The following is a 15,841-nucleotide window of genomic DNA, read 5'->3' on the forward strand; positions in this document are numbered from 1 at the left end:
AGTGTCAAAATAGCATTACAAAAGAATTAACAAACCTCTGTAGAAGACAACTCTGTTTGTGTTTGTCAAAGTGACGGACTCATGAAGGTACTGAAAGAGAGAAGCAAAGATAAAGAAAATTTACCATTCGTTTACTTACTGTTTTAAGTTTTGCACAACAAACCATGCCCTCATAAACCATGAAGAAACACACGTTATAATAGTCTACTGCTAGCACCATGTAAAACTACACATACTGTGTCCTCATAAACCATGAAGAAACACGCAGTTTCCATAAAACAACATCCTACTGCTAAGTCACATTAAATAGACATACTGTGTCTTCATAAACCATGACTAAACACACAGGACCGCTACATTGCATTTAGCTGAAAAAGGAAACTGTAATTTTAGCATTTAAAGGGATGGTTCACTCAAAAATGAACATTTACTCACTATGAATTTACCCTCAAGTGTTCCAAACTTTTATGTGCTTATTTCTTCTGATAAACAACAAAAACAAGATATTATGATGGAAGAAGAAAACCTGCAATCAATAGCCCCTTTCACACATACAGACCTTTCCGGAAAATTGCCGGCAATTTTCCGGAAAGGTTGTATGTGTGAACAGGTCCTTTTTGAAAATACCGGTAAATTCGTTCTGGCTATTTTCCGGAAAGAGAAGTTGTAACATTACCGGCAATGTGCCGGAATGCTGCGCTGTGTGAATGCAAAAGGAAGATTCCCGTAATAAGCGCGTGCACGTCTAGAACGTGCTGACGTGAGACGTCTGCTTTAGCCAATCACAACAGTCAGACGCATTTACGTCCGCGCGGTTTGTGAGGATAAAAGCCTTTGAATATTTTTCCAGACACATTTAGCTGCTAGAAGTTAGTCAGATCACGTTTATATGTTCTTCTTAATGATAACTGTGTAAATAATCATCGATAAGATGCTTATGATAAGCCGTTGTTTGTTTACCTTCAAGCTTTGCACATGCACATATTATGAACATCTCGACATGCGAAAGTGATCCTGCGAAAGTTGTTCACAATATTGATCATCCACAGAGTTTGTAATTTAGTCAAATGTTTACAAATACAAGCGCAGCCGTTTAAAGCTCATTTGTGGTGAATGTTGTCAGAATTTACCGGTATTTTGGAATGGATGTGTGAATGCTCTTTTCCGGAAAATTTCCGTAACGTCCTCGCCTGTGTGAACAGCGCTTTTTTGAATATACCGGTAAAGTCTTTCCGGAAATTTTCCAGATATTTACCGGTATCACTGTGTGAAAGGGGCTAATGACTTCCATAATAGAAAACACAAATAATATGGAAGTCAATGGTTACAAGTTTCCATCTTTTTTCAAAGTATCTTCTTTTGTGTTCAACAGAAAAAATAAACCCATAAAGATTTAAAACAAGTAAAGGGTGAGCAAATGATGACACAATTGTACTGTTTGGGTGAACTATCCCTTTAAGGAGTGTCAAAATAGCATTACAAAAGAATTAACTAACCTCTGTAGAAGACAGCTTTGTTTGTGTTTGACAAAGTGACTGGGTCATGGAGGTACTGAAAGAGAGAAGCAAAGAAAGATGAAGGAAACATGACATTCGCTTACTGAAAGCTTTAAGTCTCACAAAACCAATCATGTCCTCATAAACCATGACTAAACACACAGGATTGCTACACTGCATTTAGTCTAATTAAGAAACTGTCATTTTAGCACTTAAAGGGATGGTTCACCCAAAAATGAACATTTACTTACTATGAATTACAGGTTTACATCTTTTTAAAAGTATTTTGTTTTGTCTTTAACAGAACAAATAAAGAAACAAGTAAAGGGTAGGCAAATGAGGACACAATTGTACTGTTGGGTGAACTATCCCTTTAAGGAGTGTCAAAATAACATGACAAAAGAATAAACAAACCTCTGTAGAAAACAACTCTGTGTTGGTCAAAGTGACGGGCTCAGGGAGGTACTGAAAAAGAGAAGCAAAGATAAGATTTTTTTAACATTGTTAAATTACTTTAAGTCACGCATAACAAATCATGCCCTTACAAATTACGAAGAAACACACTTTATAATTGTCTACTGCTAGCACTATGTCAACCTACACATACTGTGTCCTTATGAACCATGAAGAAACACACAGATTTAATAAAACAATAGTCTACTGCTAAGTCACATCTAATAGACATACTTGGTCCTCATAAACCATGACTAAACACACAGGACTGCTAACCTGCATTTAGCAGAAATAGGAAACTGTCATTTTAGCACTTAAAGGGATGGTTCACCTAAAAATTAACATTTACTCACTATTAATTTACCCTCGAGTGTTCCAAACCTTTAAGGGTTTATTTCTTTTGTTAAAAACAAAACATACTTTGAAAAACGATGGAAACCTGTAACCATTGACTTTTATATTACTTGTTTTTTACTACTATGGAAGTCAATGGTTACAGGTTTCTATCTTATTTCAAAGTATCTTATTTGTTTTGTTAAACAGAAAAAAGAAAACCATAAAGGTTTGGAACACTTGAGGGTAAACTAATAGTGAGTAAATGTTCATTTTTGGGTAAAACTATCCTTTCAAGAAGTATCAAAATAGCTTGACAAAAGAATTAACAAACCTCTGTAGAAGACAACTCTGTGTTTGTCAAAGCGACTGGCTTATGGAGGTGCTGAAAAAGAAAAGTAAAGAAAGATGAAGAAAACATGAGATTCGCTTACTGAAAGCTTTAAGTCTTGTTTAACCAATCATGTCCTCATAAACCATGAAGAAACACACACGTTATAAAACAATAGTCTACTGCTAACATTGCATTCTACATACAGTGTCCTCATAAACCATGAGTAAACACACAGATTTATTAAAACAATATCCTACTGCTAAGTCACATCCAATAGACATACTTGGTCCTCATAAACCATGACAAAACACACAGGACTGCTACACTGCATTTAGCAGAAATATGAAACTGTTATTTTAGCACTTAAAGGGATGATTCACCCAAAAACGAACATTTACTCACTAACAATTTACCCTCAAGGGTTCCAAACCTTTACGTGTTTATTTCTTCTGATAAAAAACAAAAACAAGACATTTGGTGGAAGAAAATCTGCAATCATTGACTTTCATGGTAGAAAACAAGAAAAGATGGAAACCTGTAATCATTCACTCCCATATTATTTGTAAGTATTTTCTTTTGTCTTTAACAGAATAAATAACCCCAAAAAGGTTTGAGACAATTAAAGGGTGAGCAAATGATGACACAATTGTACTTTTTGGGAGAACTATCCTTTTAAAAAGTGTCAAAATAGTTTGACAAAATAATTAACAAACCTCTCAAAGTGACGAGCTCATAGAGGTACTGAAAGAGAGAAACAAAGATAAAGAAAATGTAACATTTGTTTACTAACTGTTTGAAGTCTCGCATAACAAAAAATGCCCTCATAAACCATGAAGAAACACATGTTATAATAGTCTACTGCTAGCACCATGTAAACCTACACATACTGTGTCCTCATAAACCATGAGTAAACACACAGATTTATTAAAACAATATCCTACTGCTAAGTCACATCTAATAGACATACTTGGTCCTCATAAACCATGACTAATCACACAGGACTGCTACACTGCATTTAGCAGAAATATGTAACTGTCATTTTAGCACTTAAAGGGATGATTCACACAAAAATTAACATTTACTCACTATTAATTTACCCTCAAGTGTTCCAAACCTTTAAGGGTTTCTTTTTTCTGTTAAACACAAAAGAAGATACTTTGAAAAACGATGGAAACCTGTAACCATTGACTTTCATATTATTTGTGTTTTCTATTATGTAAGTCAATGGATACATGTTTCCATCTTTTTTCAAAGTATCTCATTTGTTTTATTAAACAGAAAAAAAGAAACCCATAAAGGTTTGAAACACTTGAGGGTAAATTAATAGTGAGTAAATGTTCATTTTTGGGTGAACTATGCCTTTAAGGAGTGTCAAAATAGCTTGACAAAAGAATTAACAAACCTCTGTAGAAAACAACTCTGTTTGTGTTTGTCCAAGCGACGGGCTCATGGAGGTACCGAAAGAGAGAAGCAAAGAAAGATGAAGAAAACATGACATTCACTTACTGAAAGCTTCAAGTCTTCCATAACCAATCATGTCCTCATAAACTATGAGTAAACACACATATTTGATATAACAATAGCTTGCTGCTAACTCACATAAAATAGACATACTTGGTCCTCATAAACCATGACTAAACACACAGGACTGCTACGTTGAATGTAGTAGAAATATGAAACTGTCATTTTAGCACTTAAAGGGATGATTCACACAAAAATTTATATTTACTCACTATTAATTTACCCTCAAGTGTTCCAAACCTTTAAGGGTTTATTACTTCTGTTAAACAACAAAAACAAGATATTTTGATGGAAGAAGAAAACCTGCAATCATTGACTTCCACAACAGAAAACACAAATAATATGGAAGTCTATGGTTACAGGTTTCCATATTTTTTCTAAGTATCTTCTTTTGTCTTTAACAGAAGAAATATCCCAATAATGGTTTGAGACAAGTAAAGGGGGATCAAATAATGAGACAATTGCACTTTTTGGATGAACTATCCCTTTAAGGAGTGTCAAATTAGCATGACAAAATAATTAACAAACCTCTGTAGAAGACAGCTCTGTTTGTGTTGGTTAAAGCCACAGGCTCATGGAGGCGCTGAAAGAGAGAAGCAAAGAAAGATGAAGAAAACATTAAAAGCTTTAAGTCTCGCATAACAAACCATGTCCTCATAAACCATGAATAAACAGATTTAACAAAACAATAGCCTACTGCTAAGTCACATTCAGTAGACATACTTGGTCCTCATAAACCATGAGCAAACACACAGATATTAAAACAATAGCCTATTGATAGGTCAGCAAACTTGACATTGTTTCTCTTGATATCTCAATATTGTAAGCTATAAAAAAAAGCTTTAAATATTAGTAATATTTGTTATTTCTCAAATGTGGTAAAAAACAATATTATTATAATATGTAGGCCTAGTAATGGTTAAAATGCTCAATTTTGCATAGATCTGGCATGTTAAACTTTAAATTGGTCTTTAATGCACAGGACAGAGATGACATCAGAATACAAATTCAAAATTCTGAAGATGAGTGTTAGATGTATGCTTGCACTCTCTTATGGTCCACATGCAAATAGATCATTTTCACTGGTATAACCAGGCATTTGTCATCATCAGATTTCAACTTGCATTATTTTCATCATTTAACAACAGTAGTTTATACTGCAACTGTGTAAACGTTTAATCTTACACAGGGCTCGAAATTAACTTTTTTACTTGGTAGCACCGGTGCTCCCAACTTCAAAAATTTAGGAGCACCAGAAAAAATTTAGGAGCACCACAAAAAATTTAGAGATGACATTGATATTTGTGTGCAATAATTCCAAAATGTGTATGTATTAAAATTCTAGAATATTAATGATGATGAAAATGACAATAATAGTAACAATGAATTACATTTGTCATTATCATGCTGCCTTGAATGTGCTTGAATGCAAGTTATCTGCTATAAAAAGTCTGTTACTTTCTGAAAAATAAATGTATAGTTTGCATCAAACAAAAATGAAGCATTGCAGTAAGAAATATTTATTTTGTACTGCTAAACAGCATATATATGCATGTCAGTTTAATAAATAATATTTCAGCTGCAAAACAAACAAAAGATTATAATAAAATATTAAATTCAAGGCTGAAAGCTGCAAAACAGTCATCAGTAACTAAATAAAAAATATATATACATCTCATGAAAGAATAGGCAAAAGAAAGTAAATAAAGTCTCACTTCTATCACTATTTAAAAGTTTTGGTTTCAGTTTGTGTCAATTTAAATGTTCAGTCTGAGCTGATCTTCATTTTTCTGTGTTTGTGGAAAAGCAGGCGAGTCAGCCGACCCAATTTATGAGCAGGTTGAGCACCGGCGCAATACCGCTGTTTGTTATGAGACGCAGTTTCAGTGTAAACTTAGTAAAGGCGAGCTTCTTTGGCGATGATACAGTATTAGATTTGACTTTTAGCGGACATTTGCGCTGAACACGCAGTGAATGCAACGCATGGAGATTCGACCACCTTCTCCGAAAAGCACGTACTCGATTGATCTCAGCTGGCGGATCAATATTCACCACGTGTCATGATCGCTCTCATCTGCGCCTCAACTTTAGGTGGGGTTTGCACTTTGCAAACCTGTGTGCTTTACGTTTTCACACTTTAGCCGTTTGCATTTCCCGTGGACATAAAAGCTCCCTCCCTGTCATCTAACAGTGGATAGCCTTGAGTGATTGACAGCTAATATGAACCAATATAGCGGCAGGGAAGAGCGATTCAGCACGTTTTAAAAAAAAAATCAAAACAGGTCGCACTAATGCGCCCAAATATATTATGAGGTCGCATCGATTAATTTTCGGGCGCATATGCGACCAAAATGGTCGCAATTTCGAGCCCTGTTACACATAATACTCACCGTGTGAATAGAGGCTAATCTAAAGAAAAAACTTTGAATTGTTATATTGCGATTCTCAATATAATAATGTATCGCTACACCCATATTAAATGTATTATTATATAAAAATAACTGCACAGATACAGGAACAATAAGAAAATATCTCTTCAGATCAACATTTAAAAGACAATTATATAGACAAACCTCTTTGAAGCTCACTCTGTTCAGAATTCAAAGATAATGGCTCATGAGGAGACTGAAAAACATAATCAAAACACAGAAAATAAAGCTAAAACAACTCAAGTGTGTGCTAAACAGACATTATTAAACATTATATTTAATACTACATACGGTTCAAAATATGCCAATTTTTAAAATAAAATCCAATATACCCTACCTTTGCTTTTTCATGTTTGTTACAGGAGAGAAGGTCAACTCCTCCACATGACACACTCTAAAATTACAATTGTATGTTGTGATATCGTGCAGAACAATGTTTTAAAATTAAACACAAGGTACTTTTTTTATACAAGATTAAAATTGTAACTCTGCCAAATAAAAACAGTTCTGTCAACACATGAACACTGACTCCACAGAGTATGCATCACAAACTTTTCTGGACAGTGAAAACTGATACAGAAGAAACTAAATCATTGAAAAAATTCATTATGTTGGTTTAATAGTGCACAAAAAGTACACTGTACAGGAAACTGGCCCAAAACAATTATCTAATACTTTACTATTTGATAGTGTCAGGCCCGGATTAAGAACTCAAGAGGTCTGTATTAAAAAAAATAAGAATAGAATACATTTTTTTCAAAACAAATCTATAATATATTGCCCACATTTTTTAAATAAATTATATATATATATATATATATATATATATATATATATATATATATATATAGTCTACAAAGATTTAACTTATTTTTTAAGAAAATGAAAATTTTCTTATGAAAATGAAAATTGATGGTATAAGTACACTTGTTCAAGTTAACTGAAGCAGTACTAAAATATATATTTTAAAAGGTATTTATTACTATTCTCCACTGTGCTTTGCGAGAGCGCTTACTGAACAGCACGTTCGTTGACATAAGACTGCCCAGGCACGAATGCAATGTGAGTGCAGGCCGTAGGGGGAGACGGAAGGGGGGAAAAGCATGCTTCAGCCTGGTTCATGGCAACTGTACAGTGCGAGTACGCCCTCAGACACACGATGAATCCAGTCTGCACTGCCATTAGCATCCTCCACCTGGTTAATGCTAGCTTGCACATAACATTACCATAACGTCTTCTATACTCTCATTCTCCTCATCATGGGTCTGTTTGAAGGAGTGAATACATGAAACATGCCTCAATAAAGATGCACCCTCTCCTCTTTTTCTCTTGTGATTGCCAAATCCACTTGTTCACTCATTTTGATCTACGGCAAATACTACACTACAGTCCGCTCAATTCAGTGCAGGTTATTTCAAAACTTACAAGCACTTCACCAATTAAAGCATGCTGTTTAGTTAAAAAAAGTAAAGAAGGAAAGGAAAAAATCTGCATGCTTTTTATACATGGTGACATTTTCTGACAATTTAAATACAATGATAATAATAATATATGATAGGGGTGTAACGATTTATCGTTGTACGATTTATTGCGATGCAAAAATGTCTCGATATGCATCGTGGCGTTATGACGATATGATTACGATATGACGTCCGTTTTCTCTTATTAGTTGAGCTGTTTGCACGTGAGCTACGTTCCACCTGCTGTCGCACGTGAGTTCAGATTGCAGCAGCAGTAATGTTAGCAAACCAAGATGAGTGGAGTTGAAATAGAGGATGGCCCATCCTCTCAAAATCAGACGTCTGGCAACATTTCGGTTGTACAGTAATTGCTTTAGACTCGTCCGCTTTTTGACACGCATACTGGGTCACACATCCTAAGTTTTAAAGTCTTCACAGTGATTTACATACTTTGCACAGCGACAGGGATACCTCCTAATGGTGTTGAAAGAGTCACATACTGTATTTATAAGGTACAATTCACCCTAAAATATCATTCTGTCTTCATATGATGTATTGGCGGCCGCAAAATCACACATGACATGAGCTGACCGTGAGCTGTTACTACAAAGGGCGGACTATGATAGACGCGTGCGTATGGCAAGCCGTTTTAACATTTAAACCTTTGATCTGACTATCCATAAATATATTTAGAGATATCTTTAATTATATTTTGACTAGTCATAATTATAATTCGACTAGTCAAAATATAATTAGAGATATCTCTAAATGAATTTAATTAAATATGAATTACATATATTTATGGATAGTCAGAACAAAGGTTTAAATGCTAAAACGGCTTGCCATACGCGCGCGTCTGCTTCAGTGAACAGAACCTGCAGGTTGTGACTAATAAAGTAGTAAACAACATTCAGTTTGTGGAACAGAGTGATCTTTCAGGAGCAGCGTGGGAAGTTTGAACAGCACTTAGCAGTGTAAATGAAACCGAAAACGTACACATTATTTAAACAATCATATCGATTTTAGAGTTATGATTACGACGAGCTAACCCTTTAAAGCTAAATTTGAGTACAGAGGTACACAAAAATGCACGTCAACATGATACACTTGATAGCCTCTCAGACAGATACACATAAGTTCAGGATTATCTTATAGAACTGCTGATTACCTGGAAATGTAGATTTTTTTTTGCACACACAAAAAACGCAAGTGACCAAGCAAAGCCTTAAGCTCTCACTGTTAAATTCAATTGAATAGAAAGCTTATTTTTTTGCACCTTTACTTAAATTGTTCCTTAATTTTGTCTCTGTCATTTCAATAATATTTTTTAAGAAGTTTTTAAATTGTTTTATTTTCCAGAGACAGGCCTGTTTAATATATTTTCTAAAAGAAGGTTCAGTTTAACAAGTTGAAACAAAAGAAATACATAAAAAATAGTTTACTTGGTAAAATTTGCATTTCAGTTAAATTTTCAATTTTTATTCCAAATATCGTGATACATATCGAATCGTGAACACTATATCGTGATACACATCGTATCGTGAGCTGAGTGTATCGTTACACCCCTAATATATGATATTGACTATTTGCTAAGAGGAAATGCCTAGTTTCTAAAAAAAATGTTTTTAAAGAGAGGGAGGCAACCTTTATTAAGACATGTGCAACCTATTAAATGCTCTTCAACAGAGCCATGAGGTAGGAGAATATGGGTGAAGTAGCGCTAGTTGTGGCAAATGATAATCGACAGGCTAACCAGGGTTTGGGAAAGGGCGACTAATAGTGGTGTAACGGATCCAAAATCTGCAGTTCGGATCACTCTACGTTTTTTGAGTTATGGATCGGACCATTTTTTGGATCAGCAAAAAAGGGAGGAGACAATTTGCTTTCCATTTATACAAAAATGTTACTGCATAAAACATTGCTTTTAACAAACAGAAAATAGAACCTGTAATTTTAATAAAAAATAAAAATCAGGAAATAACCAGCTAAAAAAAAGTATTCAATATGAAATATGATCTTTGCTACTGTTGCTGATAATGCAAAATGTATAGAAATCTTGCACAACATATATTTATCTTCAATTAATGATTCAACAATTCACACATAAAACTTCATGTTTCATTATACTGTAGGTGTATTATATTTGAAAACCTATTCAATTACATAGTTTTGATGTTTGTTTGTCGCCATCTGTTGGTTACACAATGTAGTTGCTTTCACCAGCATCTTGTTTCATTAAACAGTGATTTTATTCTTACCATAATGAATGCATTAATGCAGGCTAAACAAACAGTGACAAAAAAACACCTTAATAGCCAAAAGCATTTATGTAGGTCCCACAACGTCATCATTATATTTTACAGGGAAGCCAAAATGCTTTCATTCATGCAATTTGAATGACACGGGAGGCGATCTCTCTGCGATTGTTATAAATGTTGGATTAACCTACAAGTTCAAAAAAAGTTATTAATCTACGGGTCACGCGCATTCCGAACCGTGGGTTGTGATCCGTATCGATCACGGATCAACAGTGATCCGTTACACCCCTAGTGACTAACGTCACAAATAAATAAATACAAATGAATTCTATTAAGATGTTGCTAACATTTGAAAATAACTTTATTATATATTTAAAATACCTATTTAGAGAAATAAGATAAACATCATCAAAACACACGAGGCACTTGTGACTTTATTTAACATTTGCATTATTTTAATTTTTTTTTAAATGTTTCCTAAAAATAAATGTATTTCCCATCTGATATCCAATGGGGAGAAAAAAAATAAGAATAAGTTCAGCAGACGGTATATTAGAACTCGAGTTGATGATCAATCGCGTCAAAACATGTTGCTGTGCATTACAAGCTACACCACTGGCGCTATTTAGTTATGTTGTCTCTGTCGGTCAGACATCACTTGTCTGACAAAATTTGTGTAAATGGCTTATTCCATCAATGTGTGTTATTAACCATTGGTTAATCAGGCCCTGGATAGTGTACAATCTTTAATAGTTTTAACTTTTCACTAATATGGAAATCATTAATATTAGCATTTTTTAGACTCTTAAATTAAACATTAACATTTTAAAGTGTGGTTTTCAATTAGGACATTTCTTTTTATTATTATTATTATTTAAATGTTATTTGTTGACATTTATAATGTCTTGTCATCAAATCATCATTCATGACTTAATTTTTTTGTGTTAAATTAAACTCCTTTTTGCATCTTAACATTTTATACACTATGCTTATAATGAAACAATAACTGGGGACTACCTGCAGTAAGAAAAAACATGTACAAAACTTTGGTACCTTTGATGTCACTGATGTACCTCCACGTAAGCATGTCTTTATCCTTCCCCAACCTCACATGATGAGCAGCATCTTTCAAAGGATTTAATCCTCTGCTTTGACTCTTACCACCATTCATTCACTGTTAAAATATTATATAAGGTTAAACTTCACAGTTTATAATATCAATACAATACCACATATGCAAAGCAGTATTAATATATGTGACGTAGTGTAAAATTCTCTAAAGAAGACCAAAACAGAAAATAGTAATATAGTTATCAAATTTCATAATACAGTTATCACATTTCAAACCATTTAACAAAATATAAGTTAGTAGTGCACTATTTTGACAATTTGATCAAATAAAGTTATTTAACTTGGGTAAGTTAACCTCTTTTCATAATAAAAGTTCATTTATTCAAATGTACAGTTTAACTGAACACAAGTTTATCACAAAAAAACATTAGAAAAAATAAAACCACACATTTACATTACTAAATTCAAACATTTTGTTCAATCATGCTTAATAATTCAAGTTTAGTAAATTGTTTCTACGTCATATTTATGTTTAATATACCTTGTTACCATGTTATTTATACCATATTCGAATGGTCATTGCTTCTCACATAAAAGTATGTGTAGAAAAAAAATCACAGTTACATAGTGCATCTATCATAACGTTACATCTCATGGAATCAGACGGCGAATTGTTTACCGCGGAGGAGTGAGCTCTGCCCGGTTCTGGGTGAAATCGACACCGGCGCTTCCGAGCCAGATACAGGCCGAGCGCGTGCTATTATTAGCAAATACACATTTTGAAGAACTACGTCTGATGCTGCCATTACAAACACCTATTTCTAACGTTTATTTGTTCTCATCTTCTGTTCCCAGTCACTAATTATTATTGTCTAAAACAGTACGCGCCGGATATAAATATATAAATAAACTTGCTATTTTGAATAACAAGTGGAATAATACAGTACATATAATAATAAATAATGTACAAAGTATTAAAAACAAATGACTTATTTGTTTGATGTTTCACTGCTTGAAGCGCGACTGTCACGTCCACAGTCTTCATGAGGGACGTTTTCCCGCGATTGAATGTATGGCGCGAAATTGTGTAAGATTTGGCGCGAGTGTGTATAGAAATGCAGTACCAAGTTCCGCCTACAGAGGCGCTGTTCAAAGATCACACATACACATCATGGTTTACAAGACCATATTTATAAAGGTCATAAAAAGCACACCAAGTGTAATAATAACCAAATAACAATGTAAACTTTTGAAACAAGTCTTATAATTATCATTTAGGTCATTGTAATGAATAATCATCATTTAAACCATTTTTAATATCCACTTAAATTTTTAGTTTATGAGACCACCAAAAATGGTCTCATAAACTAAATGGTCTCATAATGCTGGTGGGTAAACCTGAAAATTGGTTCCATAAACCACATATGCCAACACACACACACACACACACGAATGAATTCATAAACACAATATTATGAAGTTTTGCTTTAATTTAGGAAAAGAGAAACTCTTCTGGGCTAAAATCTGATGGGTTTTTTTCAGCGTTCTTACTTCAGTCTTTAATGTCAGGTGATCCTTCAAATGTCAGTGTAAAGTGTTGAGTACACTATTAGTGCTCAGTCGTGTTTTTCATAGTTACCAGTGCCGATGGAGTTTTTTAAAGCGTCATATTCTGCTGGAAACGTTTCATTTGAATGGTAATGTCCCATAAGCGGAGGTCTTGTGAGTAACTTCACAAGTCGGTCAAAGTCTACACCGGTGACAAGCTCATCTACTCCCAGAACCTGCTACTCTCTACCTACACGCTGTCAGCTGATGTTTCAAAACCTCAACACTCGCATACAGAACAGCCTCAGCGTCTGCACCTCTTATCGGCACTAGCTGCAAGTCTACACCCCCTCTGTCCAGAAGTGAGCACAGCCTCTTGGTACCATCCCAGCAAGCATTTTTTTGGGGTGTTTAAAGGTGCCAACTGACCATCAAAAGTAAAAATGACTCATTTTATCTCATCCCAACAGGGAAACCACCAACAATAAAGAATGAGTTACTATCTGGTGTCATGGCTTTGCAATTAAAACAAGTTTAGTTATAATGGAGGTCATTGGGGGCAAAAACAGCCACTTGAACAATATGAACAATACATAAGGGTTAAAAGTCTAATAGACGGCTTGGTTAAAACCAGGCTAAATCTAGGCTGTCAGTGAGTGTGCACCCCTAACACCGCCTCTCACAGTGACCTCACTAGCTCCGCTGAGTGCTTTGTGTCTCAGATTGCATGCAAGTCTGCAGCCAGATACTGCTGGAAGCTAGTCATCAAATACACAGGAACGAATGACTACACGTGTCAATCTGTCTATTAAACTATCTAATCTGTCTAGTCAGTCTTTTATTATCTTTTATATGCAAAAATATTCATTCATAAAAACATATGTATATATGAACACTGGGTCAAATAGGGTCCGTGCATTTTAAATCTAATAACAAAAATAACCCAATGTTGGTTTTGTCCATATTTAAATGAACGTGTGTAAACGCACGCTTTGATCAAACCTTTTATTCCCCTTGATGATATTGTGCTTTTTTTTCCCTCAATGCCCTCCAAAGTTTCAATGTTTGGCCGTGTCTGCCATATCTGTTTTGTTTAAAAAAAAAAAAAGGAAAAAAAAGGAATGCATCGGTTCCTGCATGTAGAATTCAGAAATCTCATGGCATTGAAAGAAAACTGGCAGCAGTTGAGTGCCGAGGTCAAAGGTCAGATGAGCAGGCATCACACCTGATAAACACCTGGGGCAACTGTACAGTAAAAAAAAAAAAAAAAAAACAACAAGATTAAGAAATATTGCTTTAATTTGAGAGAGACAAAAAAAACTCTTCCGTGTTAAAATTTGATGTTCCTCCAGCGTTCTTACGTCAGTCTTTAATGTCAGGTGATCCTTCAAATGTCAGTGTAAATTGTTGAGTGTACCATTAGTGCTCAGTCGTGTTTTTCATAGTTACCAGTGCCGATGGAGTTTTTTTTTTTAGAGCGTCATATTCTGCTGGAAAAGTTTCATTTTAATGGTAATATGCCATGAGCGGAGGTGTATGAGTAACTTCACAAGTTGACCATAGTCTAGACCGATGACATGCTCATCTACTCCCAGAACCTGGCAGAACGAAATGTTGCAGCTCGTCCGGTCTTCAATGATGAGCCCAAAAGAGGCCACTTCACAGAGCCGGCCCAAGGCTTAAGAGAACTGAGAGGCAGGACAAGATGGCGGGCTGGACTTGGTTAACTTTAGATTTTACACAAATCTCATTGTTTTGTTTTTCACCTAAAATAGTAATTAAAACATCCAAGATGTGTTTTGCCTCATCAAAATGTGGAATTTGATCAGCAAACTACTCATTCTAAGACAACTATGCCTTGGGCTAAATGACTTGGCTTCAAGTACGATGCCACACGATTCAGAAATGAAGGTACAGACTGCACAAACAGATAAACGACATGATGCATCTCATTTCACCACAACTAAAGGCAGCGACAAAAAAAAAGTCAAGCTCTCACGATGATGACATTTCTCATGCAACCCTTTAGCAAGCCTACATAGTATTTATGCCTAAAAGTCACTGCATGGGTAAATAAGAAACAAGCAACACACACACACACACACACACACACATATATATATATATATATCCATGGGCCACTGTAAAGTAATATGGTTCTGTCATAACGTTTTGAATGAAAATCTGCATTTGGATAAGACACCTTTAGTATAGTTTTGATTTTAAGGCATAATAAAGATCAAATGCAAGTACGAGTGGATTTACATTGAAAATTTCAAACGCATCAAGAAAACCATGTGCTAAGGAAATTTCAAACCATTTGGAACGCACAGAGACGAGCTTTTGTGCAAAAATGAACTTAAAGGTGCCTTTAAAAAAGTGTCAAAGTACTTTTGAAAACAAAAAAGCAAACCCCCAATAGGTGGCAGCAAGAGGCCGCTTTATTTGAGTAAAGCATTGAACGATTCATTCAGCCAAAGAAGCCAATAGGATGAACGGACAGTTGAATCAATCCCTGAATCATCGACTCACCCGAGTCTTCTTGGCGAAGGCCTGAATCGTTCGTGCAGGGAAACGTCGCTGTGTATTATTCAGAGATGGCCAACTGTTCTGCTGTTTATTTTATTATACTTATCGCAATGATTTTACTACTACTATCAATAAAATTAATATTAATAATGATAATATTGCCGGAAGTTGTACAGCGCATGCGTCACGTGTTCATCATCAGCATCCATGACAACCGTCCTGTGGGTGTTGTTTGAATCTCGCTGTGTCGATTGGCATCTGATCTCTGCGTCCTCCGTGACAATTTTTCCAGATTATCGATATTATTGATCGTTGGATACGTCGATTGATCGCCTGCTGTTCCCATCACTCAGGTTTGACCCTTTTTATTACGCTGTGCTTTGTGTTTGTGTTCAGTATGTCTTGTGTT

The 15,841-nt window shown here is 34.9% G+C and overlaps 1 long non-coding RNA gene across 1 annotated transcript in view; it reads right to left on the reverse strand.

Annotated features, from left to right (window-relative positions):
• The window catches only part of LOC141375869 (uncharacterized), a 34,326-nt gene extending 21,905 nt beyond the window's left edge, over positions 1–12,421 (reverse strand). Inside the window, exons 1-12 of the long non-coding RNA XR_012384670.1 lie at positions 12,035–12,421; positions 11,897–11,937; positions 11,338–11,458; positions 6,904–6,960; positions 6,711–6,762; positions 4,666–4,720; positions 4,019–4,396; positions 3,330–3,357; positions 2,617–2,667; positions 1,911–1,961; positions 1,497–1,551; positions 36–90 (exon numbers count right to left, since the gene is read on the reverse strand). This is a non-coding gene — a long non-coding RNA (uncharacterized lncRNA). The remainder of the gene's footprint in view (positions 1–35; positions 91–1,496; positions 1,552–1,910; positions 1,962–2,616; positions 2,668–3,329; positions 3,358–4,018; positions 4,397–4,665; positions 4,721–6,710; positions 6,763–6,903; positions 6,961–11,337; positions 11,459–11,896; positions 11,938–12,034) is intronic.
• Between the last annotated feature and the right edge of the window lie 3,420 nt (positions 12,422–15,841).

This window comes from Danio rerio, chromosome 8, assembly GCF_049306965.1.
Source record: "Danio rerio strain Tuebingen ecotype United States chromosome 8, GRCz12tu, whole genome shotgun sequence".
Taxonomy (NCBI): domain Eukaryota; kingdom Metazoa; phylum Chordata; class Actinopteri; order Cypriniformes; family Danionidae; genus Danio; species Danio rerio.